Raw genomic sequence first — 21045 nt, forward strand, 5'->3', positions numbered from 1 at the left:
CTGAGCCTGGACTTTAAGTGTTGTTTCTCAGAGTGGAAATGTCCACAGCAAAAAAACAAGCCACATCTCTAACTGTAAGTGTGCAGCAAACAGAAGTAGGAAAGGAGGGTGGAGAGAGGCCAAGACCCTTCTCTCCCAGCCCAGGGCCCCGTTAAGCCATGACTCCCCACGGGAGACACATGAAGTCACGGCACACGAGGATTACATCTGAAGCTTGGTCCTAATTGGAGAAGACTTTAAATGAAAAATTGTACTTTTTCCTGTGAAACAACAAAGTGTAAGGTGATTCCCTTGTGATGTTTTGCCAATTACAGATTCAAAAGAAACGTCTTTGCAAAGAGGACTCCTGAGTATTAGACCAGAGAGAATTTTGTCTCTCCCAACCAATGTGAACTTCCGAGCTTTTCGTACTCAACAGGCCAGGGTATGGAAAGTACCAAACACTTCCAGCTGAAATCCAGGCCTTCTCCTCTCTTCTTCAAAATTAAACTTACTTTTCTTCCCACGGCAAACCTGGAAGGCAAATTTTTTTCCAAGTACTTCTCAGGATCCAGAAACCAAACTTGAGCATGAAAACGTAAAATCCCAATGGGCTGCGAGATCACAAAACTTAAGTCTCAGAAAGGCCATCGGGCCGCAACAGGACTCGCAGGAGGAATCCCGAGTGGCGACCAGGAGGAGGGCATGTGTGCGTTTCGCCAAGTTCTGGAAGTCGGCACCATCCCGCAGGAGGAACTTCGCAGATGCCACCTCAGCACGGCCCTCCCACAGGCCACGAGCGCCGCGGGCGGGGACAGGCTTAAAGGGGCAGGAGCGTGCTCGGCCTCCCCGCCTTTCCTCCAAATTCGGTATTTTTCCGTAATGCACCTTTCGTGGGGACCCCGGGGCACGTCCCCGGTGCGCTCCGGCCCGAGGAGGGTGGCGGGCCCGGCCCGGACCGCGGCGGCGGGCGGCAGGTGGAGGTGCGCCGGCGGCCAGGCCCCTCCCGCCGCCGCCGCGCTCCTCTCGGACGGGACAGACGTCCGTGACTCCCCCTCCGAGCTGGGGGAGGGGCGCGCCTCGGAGGGGGAAGGGGGCGAAGCCTGGCCGCCCACGTCACCGACCTGGGCCCGGGGGCCGGCACTGGGGGTGCCCCTCGCCGCGGCCGGAGGCGCCGGCGCGAGGGCGGCAGGCGCGGGACTCGGGAAAAGTTTGTCCCTCCGGCCCGCCGGCGCCGCGGCCCATGCGCAGTGGTGACACGTAGCCGGGCGCCCTCCAGGCCGGCGGCCGCGGGAGGAAGGGACGCCCCGGCCCGGGCAGGCGCCCCCGGCCCCTCCCCCGCCCGGCCGGGCTCCACGTCGGCAGCCCAGCCCTTCGCCCCGGCCCCGCCTCCGGCGCCCCAACTTCCCGGGCGGCCCCCCCCCCCCCCGGCCGCTCCGGGCCACGACCCTGCCGGAGCCGCCGGCCCGCTCACTCACCCGGTGGTGTGCCCGCCGCCCGCCGCCCGCCCCGAGGTTCCCTGGGCTCCGCTCCGAGGCCGGCGCACGGGCCCCCGCCACTATATAGGGCGGCGGCTCCAATCCCGCCGAGACACGTCAGACAGCGGCGCCCCGCCCCGCCCCGCCCCCGCCCCGGGGTCCCCGCCCCCGCCCCGTCAGGGCGCACGGAGTCCGGCCCAACTCCACAAAGCAGGCGACAGCCCCGCACGCGCCGGCGGGGAGGGGGGGCAGGAAGAACTGCCGCCCGGCAGCAGAGGTCACCAATACCACTCCCTCCCACCCAAAATGAAACAAGCAGCCTCGAGGGCAACACAAAGGAAGGTAACTGCTGCCCCAACCGTTTCCACTCTCAGGAGCTGGACGAGCTGGCTTTCGCGTGACAAGACTCCTCCGGGAACACCCCAACCTCCCAGGTCTGGGGCACCGATATGCATTCCCTCATTCACCGCGGGTTCTGCTCCTTTACTGCTGTGACATAGTCCTACGCTCTTCCTTGGCTCCCAGTTTAATCCTTCAAAACGTAAAACTCCCTTTCTTTCGAGTGCAGGTAAGAATGGGTGTGCCTACTACGTGCCCTGCCCTAGACGCACAAGAGTGAACAGAACAGAATCTGCACCCTCAGGGGGCTTCTACCCGAGTGGGTGAGAAGGACAGTCAGGTCTGTATTCATCACGCAGGAGGTGATAACTGCCGTCTCTTTTCTCTTTATCGGGTACAGTCTAGAGAAGGCTGCAGACACCTCTGTTTGCAGCGGGGACCAGGGACCTGGGAGCGGTCCCACAGGAGGATGAGCACGTACCATGGGTACGGGACTACACCGTCCCACATGGAGTGAGGTGCAGGGCGTACCGGCCTGGTGGGAGCAGAGGTCACTTAGACAAGCCAGGGCCTGATCAGCACAGCCTGTAGTCATCCTTCAGGCATCGCTCAGGATCATGGGAAGCTGGTGGGAGCTTCCAGCAGCAGAAGGCTCGGCCAGATGTCCTCTCAGTGGAACTCTGTCAGAGTCTATAGAGCACAGGGGGTGGGGGGAGGCTACACACTTGTTCAGTCTGAAGATGACAATGGCTTTCCATCGTGGTTGGCAATGGCAGACGAACTACGTGGCCAGACTTGGAAGGTAGCACCAAGGAGTTCATGATTAACTGGACACAGGCATGACAGGAAGTCAGGAGTGGCGTGGAGGTTCTGGCGGCCCTTGGGGAGGAGGGGACTGAAGGAAGCCTAGGTCATCAGTAAGAGTGTGATGTAAAAACGCAAGAGTTCATGCTGGGGATGTGCCGTGTGAGATGCCCACTGGACAGCAAGTGGGGTGTCAAGCAGGTGAGCTGCAGGCCAGGGAGAAGGCCAGCATAGCAGGCAGGGCTGCGGTGGGATAGAGACCATGGGAGGCAGAGAGAAGCCCACCCCTCAGAGCCCAGGACCTCACCATCAAGGCAGTGCCCTGGGTCTCTGGGAAGGGCCTGGGCGGGGCACCTCCTTACATGGGGAAGAGCCTCTTTAAGCACTAAGGAACTCTGCAGCACCCCTTTCTGTGTTCTCACTGCTGCTGGGACTACCCACCCAGCAACTCAGACAAATGTGGTTTGTTTTTGAGGGCTCAGAACTACTGAGGGGGGGCTGAGGTGGGAGGAAGATGGGAGGGATCTGGGAACAGTCAGCGGGTCCACTGTTAAAGACCCTCCAATGAAGCTAGAAGTTGCCACAGGCAGAACCTCAGTACCTAACACACAGGAGGCCTTAAAAGAGTTGGTTAAAGAACGTATAATCAACAAAATAGATTACAGAATCAAATGTTATACTTGTGCCACAAACCACCCCAGGGTGCTTCCGTGCTGAGCACTGTCACCAGCTTTTCTTCCCAGCAAACTTCAGTGCGATGAAACTAATAGTTCATAGAGGCAAGTTCTGAGATATCTGGGTCCAGCAATCCTCACACCAGATAATGTGCAAACCACTTATGGTTGCCTCAAACAGTGCCCATCAGTCTATGACATTTGGGGTTTCAGCCCTCAAGAGGGCAGGGGACAAGCTTTGGGCCTGCTCAAGGTAAACGGTAAGAACAAACCACCACTGCAACCCCACTTAAAGCCATGATCCCCAAAAGGACTAACCCTCAACAGAAGGTAGGTGCTAGAAACACAAAAGAAGAAAAGCTCACTAGCATAGACAGACTACAGGGTGCTTTCGGATCAGCATGTGCTGGGAGGTGGGAGTACTTTTCGTGCATCAGCAACCATGGACTAGTAGTCAATGAAGGTTTAGGGCTCAAATTCCTACAACCCCTATGTCCAAGAACCTCTAGATTAAACAGAAACTAGCAAAACAGAAAGCAATCCCACTCAGAAGGGAATGAGCCTCACACCAAGCTGCAAAGGACATGGACAGGCTACCCACACTGCACAGGTTAAAAGCCCAAAATTCAAAAACTAAGAAGACTGAAACAGGATTAGACTCAAGAACTTCAGGTAACAGAACTATCAGATTGAGACTATAAAAAAATCTTAACAGTGATTAGAGACATAAGACATAACGATGTCATTAAAAAAAAAAAATCAAGAGATAGAACAAGTGAAAGAGGTTAAATAGTACAGATAAGAGGATTAGGAATCTCAACATATATCTGTCTAATAGGAGTTCCAAAAGAAGAAAACACAAAGAACAGAGAAAAATTACTGAAGAAAATTCTAGAATGTAAAGATATGACATTCCCCTCCCCTCCCCTCCGAAAAAGAGACAGGTGGCTAGCAGCATAATTGCAAGGAATCCACACCAAAAACATATTATAGTGAGACCTCAGACCGCCAAAGACAGGAGCAGAACTGAAAAGCAGCTGGGGAAAAAAAGGTTACCTACAGAGAAGCACCATGAGAGGAGGGCAGACCACTTAACAGCACAATGCCCACCTACCAGAAGACAATGAAATAGACCACCTGTAAATTACACTGAAGGAACTCTCTGTCAACTTGGAGTTCTTTCCCTCATTTAATAACCAGAGTGAAATAGATACATTGAAACAAAATAAAACAATTACTTACTATCAATGTATAACGGCCGAAATAACTACTACTAAAGGATATATTTCAGCAAGAAGAAAATGAAAGCCAGAAACTTGCAAGGAAACTACTGATAAACCAGCAACTAAACTGAAACAAGCATTGATCATATACTAAAAATAACAAAATCTGGAGAGAGTTAAAATATAAGCTAGAATTAAGATTCTAGGCAGCAATAAAATATAAGGTGGGGGGAGAAACTGAAGTTGGAATCTTTTAAGATCAGTATATTATTTGGGGAGAGGTTAAAAATACTCATTTTAGCCCTTGTTAAATGAATGATCTAAATTTAAAGAAAATCTAGTAAAAACAAACAGCTTTAAACTTTCAAACCAAAACTGAAACTCATTCAAATTTATGTTTCTGACAATGTTCTATCTTAGATTAGGTGTTAGGTTCAGAGGTATTCACTACAATATCTGTTATTATTATACTTACCGGTCACATTATTTTGTATTACTAATTACTAAATAAAGAGGAAAAAAGAAAACAAAAGAGGAAGCAATAGAAGTAAAAGAGAAGCAATTTAAACACCAATTTAAAACACAAAAATGATGGAAAACATGAATCCAAATGTGGCAACATTATCTAATGTTAACAAACTGAACTGGCCAGTTACAAAACCCAACTATAAGCTATTGAAGAGCAGGACACAGAAGTTGAAAGTAAAGAAATGGAAGAAGTACTCCAGGCAAATACTAACTAAAGGAAGTGGGGTTGCTCTAGTATTTTCAGACAAAATACTGTAGGATAAGAAGCATTATTAAGAACAAAGGTCAAGAATAAAAAATTAAATCAACTCTGATTATGTATCTAATAACACAGCTACAAAATATATGATAAAAACCAAACGGTCACTAGAAATGGATTATACCTATAATTACAGGGGAAGACTGACTCAACTCTTGGTAACAGATTTTGGATATTGCAAATGTACAGAAAAGTAAACCAATGCAGTTAATAAACTTATCTTACTAGATTTATGTAATCCTTAGCCTAATGATTAAAAATGACATGTTCTTTTCAAGCATACATGGAACTTTTATAAAAATTGGACAGGAGGCAAGGCAAAAAAAACCCAACCAACCAACAAATGGCAAAAAATATCATAACGTTCTCTGACCACAACACAATCAATTACAAGTCATCTTAAAATTTTAAGAAGCCTGGAAATATTAAAACTTACTCATGAATATTAATAGCTCACGGGGAAAAGAAGAAATGTGAAAAAATTTAGAAAATATTTACAATCTAGAAAATATTTAGAATAAAGCACTTATATATCCAAATTGATGGAATGAAGTCTGAGTGTTACTTACAGACAAGTTTATAATCTTAAGCCATCATAGTGAAAAGGAAAAAAAGTAAAAATTAATTGGCTAATCATCCTCTCCTGAAAGTAAAAAAACAAGAGAAAAAGCCTAAAGACAGTCGAAAGAAATAAAGATAAGAAATTAATGAAGTAAAAGACATATACTAGGGACAATAATCACAACCGATGGCTGAGTCTTTAAAAAAAATAGATCTCTGGCAAAAATGATCAATGAAATAAAAGAACCAGTATAAATAGGCAATATTAAGAATTCAAAGGGGGTCAAAAACTACAGCTATAATACAGACTGAAAGATCATACAAGAATTCTATTGAGGAAAGTACGTATTATCAAAAACTTGAAAGCATGAAATAGGCAATTTCTAGAAAAATAAGTTACCCAAACTGACTCTGCTAAGAAATGTAAACTTTAAGTAACCAAGCCTCTCCACTCTTTGAAGAAACAATATAAAAATCACAACAGAAAGGCAGACCCAGATGCTTCTGTAAGAAAGCCCCATGAGATTACATGCCCAGCTCACTTACCAAGCCAGGAGACTCTAATACCTCCCAGACAAGGAAAACAGGAAAAAAGAATGTGTGAATTTCATCTAGGTACATACTGAAAAGCAAAAGCCTAACAATCTAGCCAACTGATCCAGAAATGCCACAACAAATATGCTATAATAAAGTCATGTTTATTCCAGTAATGCAAAGGGTTACACTATTATAAAAATAGATTAAAGTAATTCACCAGTGTTAGCACTGGAGCAAGAATGATTTGTTCATCCAAACCATTCAAATAAAGAATCTGATATGCTTTACCCATTCCCAATAAACACTAGGGTTACAAGGACACCTCCCTGCTGAGACGATGTGCCTACCAGGAGCCCTCATTAGCAGCATTCACACTGGGAGCACGAAGAAGACAGGTTGCACAGGGCGACCGACGAGGGTTGTATGCACTGGAACCTATGCAGAAGTTCTAGCCAGGGCAGTAAGGCAAGAAAAGAAAGGTATGAGAGGCTTGGAAACAAGGCAAAACTGCCACTGTTCATGAGGTCCAGAGAATGTGCGAACACACCGCTAGAACCAATTAAAAACTGGTACACAGAATTAATTATGTCCAACACCAGCAAATCATTAGAAATAAAGCCAATGAGAAAACAGGATTTATAGAATCATAAAAACCTCTGTAAAATGCAGAAAAGATTTAAATGGAGAAATTCCACATTCACCTACAGAGGACAACAATTGTCAAGACTACCATTCTCCCCAATTGCATTCGAATTTCAATGTAAATGCAACTTAAATCCCAACAGGGGTGTGCATATGCACGTGTGTGGAATTTTACAACCAGATGTTACACAATTTTTATTTCTATATACATTTTTATAATAATGCATTGTAAAACAGTATGTATATACATAACTTTTAGACTATTTCCATATGCAATTTATATTTATACAACAAATTTTATACAAAAACCCAAGGGCCATGAACAGCCGCTACAACTCGGAAGAAAACAAAGTGGGGAGAACTGGGCTTCCCCAAGGCCCAGATTTTCCGGCCTCAGGAGCTCACCCAGTATGGTGCTGGTGGGGGACAAACAGAGAGGGCCGCGCTGCCTGATGGACAGAGGTCACTGCCATCAGAGGTGGCCTTGAGGATGACGGCCTACAGTCACGGCCTCTGGGACAACTGCTCGCTCAGGTGAGGAAACACCCTTACTTCACCCCACTCCCCAGGCCTATGAATTAAGGCTTAAGATGCAAACAGCAGGGAGAACCATCCCACTTCTGGATATAAACCTTAGGAAGAAGCTCTCCACGTGAGGAAAGGGAAACGTGGAAAAGCACAGCACTGCTGCCCATGACTGTAAACCTGCCCATGGACAAACGTGGACAGAGAAACTGAGTGTGGAATTTTTGCTGCGTGTCCTCTTCGCTTTAACCACCTGACAGGAACCCACTGCCATGGGGCCATGCTGATGGGGTCTGGAGGAGGAGCAGCCCAGAGGCCATCTCTGAGGTCCCCTCCTTGCTCCACAGCCCTGAGCTCCTATAGGAAGCGGGTGCTATGGGCTTGGCCCAGTCTGCTCTCCCACACTGAGTGGGGTGGTCAGGACGGGGCAAAGAACAGGGCTTTCATCCCCCTTGATAGCTGAAATATACCAGTTAACTCCTTTTATAATTAAGCTTATTTAAACTAGACTAGCGATATAAACTGCAGTGTCAACCCAACGTGCCTTGTTCTAATACTGAACACGTCAAAACCAGGTTCCTTTCTTTGGCTCAGAGATAATATTTATCACCATATGTACATTCAACTCAGCAGCTGTATTACTCTAAAATAAAGGAGTCCAAATTCAGATGAGGTACAAAGAACGGTAGTCCTAGTTTGCCTTTACACTGCTTTGTTCTTTCGCCACTGATTCTGTCAGTTTCACTCTTTTCAGGAAGTCACAGAATGGGTAACAGAATTTTCTTCAGTGACACTGTTACTCTGATTAGGTGCACGCATTTCTCCGAAATGTGAAAATACATAACTTAACCCAAGATCTAGCGAAGGCAGTACCGGCATCTGTGGTGAAGAAAGGCCATGTAAAGAACACCAAGCCCGCGGCCGGGACTCCAAGCTCAGAATGTTGCCCGCCACCACTAGGGCATCTTGGCTACCTGTTTCAGCTCTCAACTTCGCGCTCCCCACCTGTGAACTCTAGGGTCCTGGTAAATTGTTAAAAAGATGAAGGCAGAGGATGTGCCCTGCAGAAGGCATCTCACTGCTTGCGGATACTGGTGTCTAGTTCCCGAACGAGTCCATCTAACCAGTCCGCTATGACACTAACTTCACGCATACTGAGATAATCAGCATCTTCATACAGGTAAGTGAAGAATGTATTTAGAGCCTAATTCAAGAACATGTGTCACATAAATACACTCTTTAATGTTTTTAAAAGCAGATGGGACAAATGCTGGGTTCAAAACAGTAACTTCTGAATTTCCATAGAAAGAAATGAACTGATTCTTCAGAGCTGAGCTGATGGCCGATGTGCACTGGCGACGTGTCCACACGTGACATGTTGAGATGCTGGCTAGTTCAAATTGATATATGTGGAAGTCTAAAACACACACTGGATTTTGAAGACTTAGAGCCAAAAAACACAATGTAAAACACCTTAGTAATAATTTTATATTGATTAAGTGATAATATTTTGGATTGTGTTAAACAAAATACATTATTCAACTTAATTTCACCTGTTTCTTTTTACATTTTAAGGTGGGTATTAGAAAGTTTTAAATTATGAATGTAGCTCCTACGGTATTTGAACAGCGGTGCTATAATATATAGAGTTGGTTTTCCAAACCAAAGCAGGAAGTGATGTGACAGAAAGCTTTTCTTATTAATGAACTTTATATAGCAGTCAGAGAAAAACTCAAATCATTTATTATGAACCTCTTGTTTATAATGAATAAATTTAGATTAGAGGAAAAATATAAAATGGATACTCGTCTCAGCCATGAAACTACCTCTTTCAGCCCAAGTGGGTAGGGTGTGTGGCATAGCATAGTCTCAAAGACTTTCCGGGAAAGAAGTGACCAAGCTTACAGTATTTCTTCCAAGGATTCTAACAACACATGGGGGAGCTGGGGGGAGCAAAAGATATAAATGTCTTTGCAAAAACCCAAGAAACGTTTATTTAACTTGTACAAAAGAAAAGTCAAGTTGAAGAGCGCATGAGATTCTACATTTCACCTCTGTTTGGCAAAAATAAAGTTTGATGACTGTCAGAAAAGGTGTGGGAAAACTGGTGTGGCTAGAATAATTACTGATGTGATCTCTTTGGAAAGCAATTTGATTACAGGCTGTAATTTAAAATACCAATATTCTTTGACCCAGCAAGTCCTGCTTCTAAGAATTTCTCACACAGGGACTCCTATACGTGCCCACAGGTAAGTAGTGACTGAGCAGAAGCCTGGCGTTTGTGTTGTCGCTATTGGCAGAGGGCTGGAGAAACACGATGGTGGCGCGCCAAGTCCCGTAACTGCCTCCATAAACGACCTGTTGGATGAGCACGTCCTCCCTCTCCCAGCAAACCTAGGGACCCACCACCAATTGCCCCCAGGCCACCCTGCACTGCAGGCCCCTGTGACGGTGTACGCTTGCTCCTAAATCTGCTTATGCCAGTTGATTGCTCAGGTAACCACATAATTTAAAAATAATATAAAGAAAATATGAGCCAAAGAAATGTTTCAGTGAATACTAATTTTGGCACAGTGAAATTGTCAATAAGGGCAGGTTGCTTTAAAAGAAATTATGTCACTTAAGTTAAAAATCCACACAACAACAATAACAAAAAAAAAACCACATAAAAATCTCTAGGAATCCAACATTCCAACTGCTTCCTAAGTGCCTTAAATTCTTGATCCACGGAAAGGAAACTGATGCTGAAAGTCCTAGACGACATCAGTAGGAGTTCGGCTTACGGGAGAAGACACTGTGTAGAACCCAGTCAGCAGAGCGTCAGCGCAGAAGCTCAGCCCTGTGTGAAGCGATGGGGGACTTAACGACCACATGCCCCATGTTCCGGTCAACTAAGGAGCAAGGGCAGCTGTGTATTCTGTTGCCATGTAATCAGTTGTGCTGGAGACGTGCTATGGACGCACAAGGGTCTCTAGAAGGACACTCAAGCCGCTGAGAACAGAAGAGAAGCAGAGGCAGCCACTGGGTAAAGGGGGACAGCACTTAACGACTTGGAAAGGTAGCAGCTGGACTGTGAGGTGGGAGGTCCCACAGGTAAGACAGCATTTACTTCAGACACCACTTACCAAAAAGAGTGTTTTAACAGGTAGGGGATTATGTTAAGTGCTCACAACTTAACCACCTGCAGGAGGAGAAAAGCCCTGGTCCTCCTTGCGTTTTCCAACAAAATGCTTCCCTCTGGAGAGGAAGCAAGGCGTGAAGTAGCACTGGCTACACAAATCCACAAAGGGCAGTCACAAGAATTGTCGCCGGTGATAGGAGACGGTGCTACCAGTAGGCTGTGTGAAGGGAGACTTTTTGTTGTTAAGTTTCTTTGTGAGGGACCACTGATTACAGAACAGGTGACCACGTGAACCCCTGGAAATCTGAGAGCCGTCTGTGAGTCTGTGGAGAGCAGTGCATAGGGCTGTGTGCTTGCCAGCAGCCAGGGCACATCTGGGGACAGTGAGGAGCAGGCAGGACTGCAGACATGGCTCACCGCAGCACAAGGAAAGGTCCCTGCGAGAGAGCACAGCTCTCGGGACTTGGACTTGCACCTGAAGACTGGGCAGAGCCTTCCCACAGGCAACGTGCTCCCCACCGAGCAGACAGCCAGCTTACATGACTTCTCAGGGTCTCCATCTCTACAATTCTTTGATTGTTTCGTTCAAGAAACCACCTGTGCTTCCAGGCGGACATGCATCCATCCGCGTGACCCTTGGGCCCTTCATGTCTCTGAAAGCCACGGCACTATGTTTCAGAGCAGCTCCTGTGCACACGATTGCTCGCCACAGGTTTGGAGCCACAGCAGGTCCCGCCTCAAGGCCAAGATGGGGATGGAATGGCTGCAGAAGAGGGCTCTGGCCGACTCCCCCTGAGCCCTCCAACTGAAAAATACTTTCAATCCTCCAACTATAAATCCCATTAAACTGTAAGAAGTAAAAGAATTCCAAGGTTGGCCTAAGGCAACAATTTATACTTGAAAGTATTTTTCTTCCTACAATTTACATAGAAAAGCTCCATGAACTAGAATGAGCTTAGCTCATGTTTATAAAAAAACTTTGCTATGGATACAAAGCTGGCTAAAGCCATGGGTGGAAATACTTAGGAATTAGAACCAGTCCTACAAATGTAACGCTTTTCTACAAAAGAAGAACCAAACATCAGAAAAAAACAAGTCTTTGGATTCTCTCCTCTCCAGGGCGTTAAGCCACAGTAGTCACACAAAGCATGCTGCCACCTGGGTGGTGACACTAGGCTCTAGGCTCGTCACACCTCTCCACTTGGCCTGTCTCCTGGTTTGTCAAACGAGGAGGTGGGACTCCAGCGTCTCTTCCAGTACTGTCTGAGTCTACTCTTGGAATAAACCTCACTTTTGGATTTAAGAACTTCCGGATGTCCTTAACAATACAGCTGTCCTCCAAAGAACCAATTCAACATCACGGTGCCCTAATAATACAAGCGCCATGTGCAGACCAAAGCGGAGGTGTTTTACTGCTTCCCGAGTCAGACAACAGAGGTCCTGCCTCATAGCAGGCCGCCATGCGGGACGAGCATCTGGGAGCAGGGCTGCAGACACTTCATGTTGAGAGAGAAAGCCAGCAGGGCGGGAACAAACACTAGCCCAACAACAGAAAACCAGTGCCAAGCAAAGAGGAACGGAGAGAAAGACGGGTGCCGAGGGCACGCAAAGGCGCTGGAGCAGCATGGTGGAGCCAGCCTCGGGGAAGCTGCTGAGGACACGAAACACCAACTTGGGGTGAACTCCAGCTGCTGTGTTTAGAAAGGATTGTAGAAAAGCAAGAGCAGCAACAGCGAGGAGAAAAAATTAACAAAGGGCAACAAGGAGCACTGGCACACGGAGGTGACAGAACAGACCACACAGAGCTGGATGTGGTCCCCAGGGAACACGGCTCGTATGGACGGTGAAGGAGCCCCGCACACGTGGAGCACGCTGCCCTACGCTGAAGAAAGAGCCAGAAACACAGATGTGTGTCTGCCTGCTTAGATTTTCAAAAAGAAACAGTGGGAGAAGGGAAGACAGACAGGGATGGAAGGCCAACCCTTTTGAATATACCATGATCTGTACCTTTACTTTTAAAACCATAGAAATCAGAGAACAAACTCTAAAAATAAAGTATGTCCTGCTTTTTTCTTGATGCTGGTTATATGGGTGTGTTCAGTTAGTGAAAATTCACTAAACCATATACATTTAGGATTTGCATGGTTCTCTGTGTTTATCACACTTCAATAAAATTTACTAAAATAACTGAAGTGAATCTAATAATGTCACACTGTTAGCATAAGCATTTGAAAAAAATGTAACTTTAAAATACAATAATTTGACAGTACATTCCAAGGGGGATATATCTTAATAAGAGTATTGTTATTCTAAAAATATTGTATAAGGTAACTAGGTAATCAAATTACTATCCTTTAAAAACCAAGATTTTCGGGCCAGCCCGGTGGCTCAGGCTGTTGGAGCTCCATGCTCCTGACTCCGAAGGCTGACGGTTCGATTCCCACATGGGCCAGTGGGCTCTCACCCACAAGGTTGCCGGTTCAACTCCTCGAGTACCGCAAGGGATGGTGGGCTCCGCCCCCTGCAACTAAGATTGAACACAGCACCTTGAGCTGAGATGCCTCCCGGATGGCTCAGTTGGTTGGAGCGCGTCCTCTCAACCACAAGGTTGCTGGTTCGATTCCTCGAGTCCCACAAGGGATGGTGGGCTGCGCCCCCTGCAACTAGCAACAGCAACTGGACCTGGAGCTGAGCTGCGCCCTCCACAACTAAGACTGAAAGGACAACAATTTGACTTGGAAAAAAAAGTCCTGGAAGTACACACTGTACCCCAATAAAGTCCTGTTAAAAAAAAACAAAAAAAAAACAAGATTTTCAACACAAGTAAAAGATACCCATTTGTGGGGATAGAGTCCCAGACAGCAGTTTCCAGGCTCTAGGCCTCACGTGGAAAGGTGCTGGCTCGGGTAGTAGATGGCCGTCAGCTGTGACCAGTTAGCCATTAGCCACTAATATAACTGCCGTGGCTAGCCTCGGGGTTGGTTGGTTGGCAGAGAAACGGATGGCGGATTGCGGCTAACAAGTGCGGTTAGCAAGCGGATTGCGGATCGTGTGGATCCTACTTTCTGTGTCTCGCCTGGCCGCCAGCGAGACTGTGCAGGAAGACCCCTCGTTGGGGTACTGGCAGATGTTTACTTTTGTGTCTCAGCCAGCCGCCAGCGAGACTATAGTGGTATGACTCCCCTACCTATGGCTCCATTGTTGTTCATTTTTGGCCTCACCATGTCCTGCGTCCTGGTGCGGGGAGCAGGGCAGAGTGCCCATATGACACCATTTAAGTAAAAACCATGTAAATTTTCATTTCAATTGGAAGCACCTATACTCATGATGGTTTCCTAGGCCTGCCTGTCTGCCAGGAGAAGCAGACAGCAGTAGTGCACAGCTCTAACACACGCTGGCACCCCAAAACCACTCCCCACTAAACAGAAACAGGGCTCCTTAGGAAAACAGCTCAGCCGAGGTCTGGAGCAGATAATGACAAGTGGGACATCCTGCTGTGGCAAAAAGCAAGGAAGCACTCACAGACTAAGGGGTCATGTCCAAAGGCACAGAAGCCAATTTAGGGGAACAATCTGAGCATCAAAAAATGACTCCAATGAGTTGAAACAATTACGTACAAATACACAAATTTATAATACTGGGCCTGGTGGAGCCACAAAAATGCACTGTCACTTTGGAAGCTGGTTGTCCCAATGTACTCTGAACACTACTAAAGGAAAGAAATCATTTATTTCACCTTTCTTTCCAGTAGGAACTGTATTTCAGGGTTACCAGAATTGATAAGGGGAGGCTTCTTTATACAGGCACACCTCAGAGACATTGTGGCTTCGGTTCCAGACCGCAATACAGCAAGTGCTGCAATAAAGCGAGTCGTAGTCCTTTGCTAGTGGAGCGTCTTGACTTCAGCTGGTAAAAAGAAAACCCAACACCTGGAAAGCACCATAAAAAGAAACACAATATAACAAGGTATGCCTGTGTAAGAATGCCGATAAATGTAAAAATAGAACTAGAAAAATCTTCCTTTTGCAATTGCCATTGTAGGCTAAGTCATGGTCCCCATAGATATCCTGGTCTTTCGCCCTAGAACCTGTAGATGTTTCAGACAAATTAAGGTAAGAGCACTGATGGGGAGATTGTCTTTGGTTATACATGTATGATCTAAATGTAATCATAAGTGTTTCTTAAATCATATGCTTTAAAGATGGAGGAAGGAGCCCCAAAGAATGCAGGTGAATTCAAGAAGCTGGAAAAGTCACGCAATGGGTCCTCTCCTAGAGCCTCCAGGAGGCCCGACACTGACTTCACCCCAGTGAGACAGATTTCTGCCACGTTTGTGGTAATTTGTTATAGCAAATTTGTAATTAGGAAACTAATACACCACTGAAACAATGGATACAGTGGTAGCTCAGTTTTCGAACGTCTCCACTGACAAACATTTCGGTTTATGAACGCTGTAAATTTTATGGATCTATGATGTCATTAGATAGTAAAATTCATGCTAAATTTGCAGTTTTAGGGGTTGATTTTAAAGGTCTGAAACGGATTAATCCATTTTACATTGCTTTCTATGGGGAAATAGTGCCTCGGTTTTCAAACATTTCAGAACTCGAACAGTCTTCCAGACTGGATTACGTTTGAAAACTGAGGTACCACTGTACAAGCAAAATGGCTATTAAATCCACTGGTAACTGGTTGATAAAAAAAATTTAAAGGGACATCAGCCTGCTGACACTGTACACACTCATCAATCAAGAAAAAAAGACAGCCAGACAGTATGCCTCCAGGTGTAATGCCATACAAAGTACACCAGCGCTCTATGATTTCTTCTTGACACCTCCTCTACCTCCCACCCCTGCAAAAAGTAATTAAAAAATAGGGCCGGCGCGGTGGCTCAGGCGGTTGGAGCCCCATGCTCCTAACTCCGAAGGCTACCAGTTCAATTCCCACATGGGCCAGTGGGCTCTCAACCACAAAGCTGCCGGTTTGATTCCTCGACTCCCGCAAGGGATGGTGGGCTGCATCCCCTGCAACTAAGATTGAACACGGCACCTTGAGCTGGGCTGTCGCTGAGCTCCCAGATGGCTCAGTTGGTTGGAGCCCATCCTCTCAACTACAAGGTTGCCAGTTCGACTCCCACAAGGGATGGTGGGCTGTGCCCCCTGCAACTAGCAACGGCAACTGGACCTGGAGCTGAGCTGTGTCCTCCACAACTAAGATTGAAAGGACAACTTGACGGAAAAAAGTCCTGGAAGTACACACTGTTCCCCAATAAAGCCTTGTTCCCCTTCCCCAGTAAAATCTTTTCTAAAAAAAATGATAATTAAAAAATAAACACCTGAAACCAATTAAGCATCTATACCTAGCTACCAGTTTACAGGAAATATGGGGACCAGAGAAACATGCCACATGCCACACCACCAATACAATCAACCAAATCCAGAATGTGGTAAATTCCACAGCACAGGGGCCCTATTGCTTTCATAAATCAAGGACATTGTTTTTAAAAAGAGGAAAATAAATTGCTATAGATTTTAAAAGAAACTTAAGAGGCATCAACCAAAGGCAGTGTGGAGACTTTCTTTACATTTTGATTAAAACAGAACAAGTATAAAAACATATTTTGTGACATCTGGAGAAAATTGAACACAATAGATATTGGATGACATTAACAAAGTACAGTTAATTTTCTAAGGTAGGATTGCTTTAAATCCTTCACTAACTAAAGATACATGATAAAGTATTTACAAGTGACATGAAATTTGAGATTTGCTTTAAAATACTCAAACTCAAAATAGATTATGGTGGGGAGGTAGGTCAGGGAAAGATAAAACAAAAATGCAAATACTGGCAATGATTAAAGCCATGTGATAGGTATATGAGATATCAGTATTCTCTCCTCTGGGGTATGTTTGAAAGTTTTCCTAACAAAAAGGCTTAAAAAAGAAAAGATCAAAGAACATTACTTTTCAAGGCCTACAGGGTGCTGCCAAAGCCACACTGAGAGGGTGAATCAAACTTGTAAATTTCATTATCAGGAAGAATGAAGATAAATGAGCTAAGCATTCAAGTCACAATGGAAAGAGAAAAATCAAAACAAGAAATGTATGAATTGCTGAAATAGAAAATAAAAAACAAAAAACAGATGGATCGGTCAAGTAAATCTGAAAAAGTAATTAAAGAACAATGAACTCTTTCTAGTCTGACAAAGAAAAGGAATACACACAACACAAGCTCACAATGATACAGTATTATTCTTGCTGGATCTTACAATAAGAACAGTGGCCCAATGGCAGTAATTCTGTCTTCTGGTAGACCGCAAGAAGTCACAGCTTTTTTGCCCCATGAGGCCCCACAAATTATTTTTATATCTCACTGGCAATAATTGGGTTCTGAGCCCATTAGGGGACCAGTAACAGCAGTCTAGGGGCCCAGGGGATGGGATATGACTATTGCCACAGCCAATCAGGGTCTACCCATGCCCCTTTGCCATTTCATCCAAAACACATGGTGGAAAAGGGTGGCTCCCAGAGGAAAATCACACATTGTCTGCTTCCCCAAAACAATGAGTAAACATATCAAATACAAAGCAGTTTACAAACATCTTTGTAAAACCAGCCCAATAAATCTGCACTAACCTTAGGGAAGAAGACATCACGACTAAGTAGGGTCTGTTACAAGGATGCAACAAGGAGTCAGTATGAGGAAGTGTATGCATCGCACATTTATAGTACAAAGGAGGACAAATACACATATACACATAAACGATGAATGGCCATTTAAAACAATGCCCAAAAGACTGATGAAATTCAGCATCTATTCTTTGCTTCTACGGAATTTAACATCGGTAATAGACAGAATTGGCTATAAAAATATTGCCCAGAAGTAAAATATATCATATTTAGTGAAAAGCTAGTATTATCCTATTGAAATAAGTAACAAAAGAGCAAAGATGTCTATTGTCAAAGACTAAAACATGCAACCTGAGGAGACGAGTAAGCAGAGACAAATGTCACTGTTTGCAGATTACCATCTATCTAGAAGACCCCTTTATTATATGAAACATTAGTAACACTGAAGGAGAGTTTAGTAAGTCAGCAAAACAAAACTCTCTCCCTCTGTCTCCTGGTCTCATTCCACAAGACATATCCAAAGATATCTGTTCTCTCCAAGTTCATCTTCACCTTCAAGAAAATGCCAAATACTAATACCTGTGGCATGTGGAACCACGGCCACCCAAAGATATCAGGTCCTGATTATTTGGAATGTAAATGTTACCTTATTTGGAAAAAGCAGGCTTTCCAGATGTGATTAAATTAAAGGCATCAAGGAGATTGCCCTGGATTTTCTGGAGGTCCTACATGCCACCCCAAGTGTCCCTATAAAGGGGGCCAAAGAAACATAACGGAGAGACAGCTACATGAGGACTGAGGCAGACTGGGTGTGATGCAGTCACCAGACGCTGGAAGAGGTAAAGAGCAGTTTCTCCCTGAGACCCCAGCGGGAGTGTGACCCTGCCAGATACCAAGAGTTCTAGCGTTCAGAACTGTGAGAGAATACATTTCTGCTGTTTAAGCTAGTAAGTGTGTGGGGATTTATTAGGGCAGCCCTAGGAAACTAACACAACATCCCAGTAGGCTTTTTGTTTTTGTGGGGTTTTTTACTGTAGAAAAGATTCCGAAATTCACCTAAAAATAAAACGAGCGTCGATTTTTTGGCATTAAAGAAAGAAAGAGTTGGGATTCACCTACAATTAGCAAAGCATACTACAAAGCAATAGTAATTAGTACTTAGTGGCACTGGCTAAGGGAAAGAGGATGAATGAAACAGACTCGTGTACCTATGAGTTTATCATTTTCAAGTCAGCAAGGAAGAACGGACAAGGCAATAAACAGAATTAGGCCAACTTGCTTTCCTCTTTGAGAAAATATAAAGGGCGATCTGTACCTCAAACCATACTCCAAAATAAATTTCAGCTAGATTAGAGATGTGGGGCTAAACAATTAAGTGTGGAGGAGCTGGAAGACAGAGGAGGAAAACCTGTAACTAAGGGGTACAAGAGCCTCCTGATGATACAGACTGTAGAGGCCATCAAATAAGATACTGACTCATTTGACTCTATTAGAACTTAAGAATTTTGTAGAGCAAAGACTGATATAGAAGTTAGGATACAAATAGAGTTTTTCTCTGGAAAACATGCGAATAGGCTAAGGCACATCAACACACAGTTCACAGAAAATATAACATTCTGCATGTAAACACATGAATACATGGTCATCCTCACTCAGCCCTTACTCTGAGATCAACAAAGATGAACAAAAGTGATGCAGTTTTGAAATGCTTAAGAAAAATAGGCTATTTGACTCCCAAGGATGTCAAATTGGAAGGCCTTAAAAACTCGTAATAACAGACACACATATGTCTGAGCCATTGCAGCGATCACGTGTCACAGAAGCCACTCTCCCAGGCACCCAGAAAGACGCGCAGGCTTCGGCACGACACAAGCTGAGAAGGCTCCTGGCTGCACTGACCACAGGCAAGGCCTGCAAAGGTCACAGGTGTGACAGTGCTACTACAGTGACACCACACAGCAGGTGTGCACTCGCCAACAATGAGGTGGCATGATGGCTTAGCTCACAGCCTGGAGTGGACCAGACTGTGTACAGGACTTGGCTTTGAAAACATGGGATGTGAGCCTCCATGCCACAGGGTGTCCACAGCTGGGGTGGAAGAGGCTGAGTGAGAGGCAAAGGCCAGAGGGCATCTGTGCAGGGGAGGGGGCAGCAACGTGAGCCTGGCAGCATATGGCACAACTGATCAAATAAGTGTATTAGGGACACGGGCATCTAGCACTGTCACGTGGGAAAAGGGAGCTACTGATGTGGAAGGGGAAAACTGGAATGAACCCTGTGGTATCAGACTGAAACTGGAGGTATTGGAATAAACTCATGTTTTTCAATACACAGATATAAAAATAGACATGAGTATGTTATACGGGTAAATACAGACATTTGTATATGTTTTGTGTGTGTACGTGTATACATGCACGCAGGCATTCTCGCTCTCGCTCTCTGTCCAGCGAGAGGGCCTGGGTGCAATAACACACCAACAACCACATATCTGGTACCCAGGCTGTTTCTCTGAGTACCAGCTGTCATAAAAAGAAACCGGATTTCCCTGAAAAAGGCTGATTCCAGGTATGGGGCAGGAAAGTACATGAAGAACCCAGGTATCTTGTGCCAGAAAACAGTGCTAAACAAATAATGGGGACATATCAGATAAAGACACAGGAGCTGACTGTAAGGGGCTCCCACTGACCAAACCTGGAGCAATATGAGCATCAAAACAAATAATAATAAAGGATGGTAACTTACTACATAAAATGGGCCGCTGTGAGCCTCCATTAACATGACTGAATAAACGGAAAGTCTGAGAGAAACGGATATTTAGTTTCAAAGCAGCTCCCCAGTCTACTCATTACTACAGATTTCAGCGGAGAAGCCTGGCAGAAACTACCGGAATCAGTGATCAAAGTGAACAGCACTGGTGATGGGACAAATGGAAATCGTCCACCATCTGACAGAACACAAGGCGCAGAACTCAGCCCCCCTTCTGTGCTATTCCAGCCAAAGATGCAAAACCTGAATGGAATCAAAAGGAAACATCAAACCCACACTGAGGGACAGTGTCCAAAATAACTGTCTATAATCAATAAAAGCATCCCCATCAGGAAAGCCAAGGGAAGATGGAGTCAATGTTCCAGTTTGAAGGAGACTAAAGAGGTTGGACAACGAAATGTTAACACATGATTCTGAACTGGTGAAATGTGAATGGGTCCGAAGGTAGCAACGCGTCCATGTCAGTTTCCTGATTTGACGGTTGTACTGTGGTTAACGAGGAAAGTGTCGTTTGTGGGAAAGACACCAAAATAGCCAAGGATGATGAGGTTTCATGTCCCCAACTGACTCTCAGGTGGTTCAGAAAGTGTTTTGTACCATACTTGAAAGTTAAAAAAAATTTAAAGGGCAAATAGTACTATTTTTGTAATTAGAAGAAATAAATGCCTTAATCTGTAAATAAACATCAATATGGGAGAGGGGCGGCAAACGACGTTGACCATTCAAGCTCAAAACTCAATTTTGATTGCATATGTATCATTATGAGTGTAACCATAAAGATCAATGCACATTTCACCACATTTTAAATAGCCTAACAAAGTTTTACCTCACTTATAGGATACTGTTTTATATCTGTTACATGTCATCAGTTTTCAAAGTCCATGAAAGCAGATTTTTAAGCCATCAGAAAGTGTTGAGCAAGCTGCTGGCTGCCCAATGCGAACATGTGCAGTAGGACGTCCCAAACATCAAGTCCACAG

General features: G+C 45.1%; 1 protein-coding gene across 6 annotated transcripts in view; it reads right to left on the bottom strand.

Moving 5' to 3' along the window:
- HDLBP (high density lipoprotein binding protein) overlaps positions 1–21045 on the bottom strand; it is a 69538-nt gene that overhangs the window by 37232 nt on the left and 11261 nt on the right. The window contains exon 1 of one of the 6 annotated variants that reach the window (XM_081052308.1): positions 1458–1542. The exons of 4 other annotated variants lie outside the window; for them this stretch is intronic. The gene's annotated coding sequence lies outside the window, so the exon portion shown is untranslated. Of the gene's footprint in view, positions 1–1457; positions 1543–21045 lie in introns of those variants that run through there. One more of the 6 variants, XM_081052305.1, reaches the window with a different exon arrangement.

Source organism: Rhinolophus hipposideros (genome assembly GCF_964194185.1).
Source record: "Rhinolophus hipposideros genome assembly, chromosome: 6".
NCBI classification, from domain to species: Eukaryota; Metazoa; Chordata; class Mammalia; order Chiroptera; family Rhinolophidae; genus Rhinolophus; species Rhinolophus hipposideros.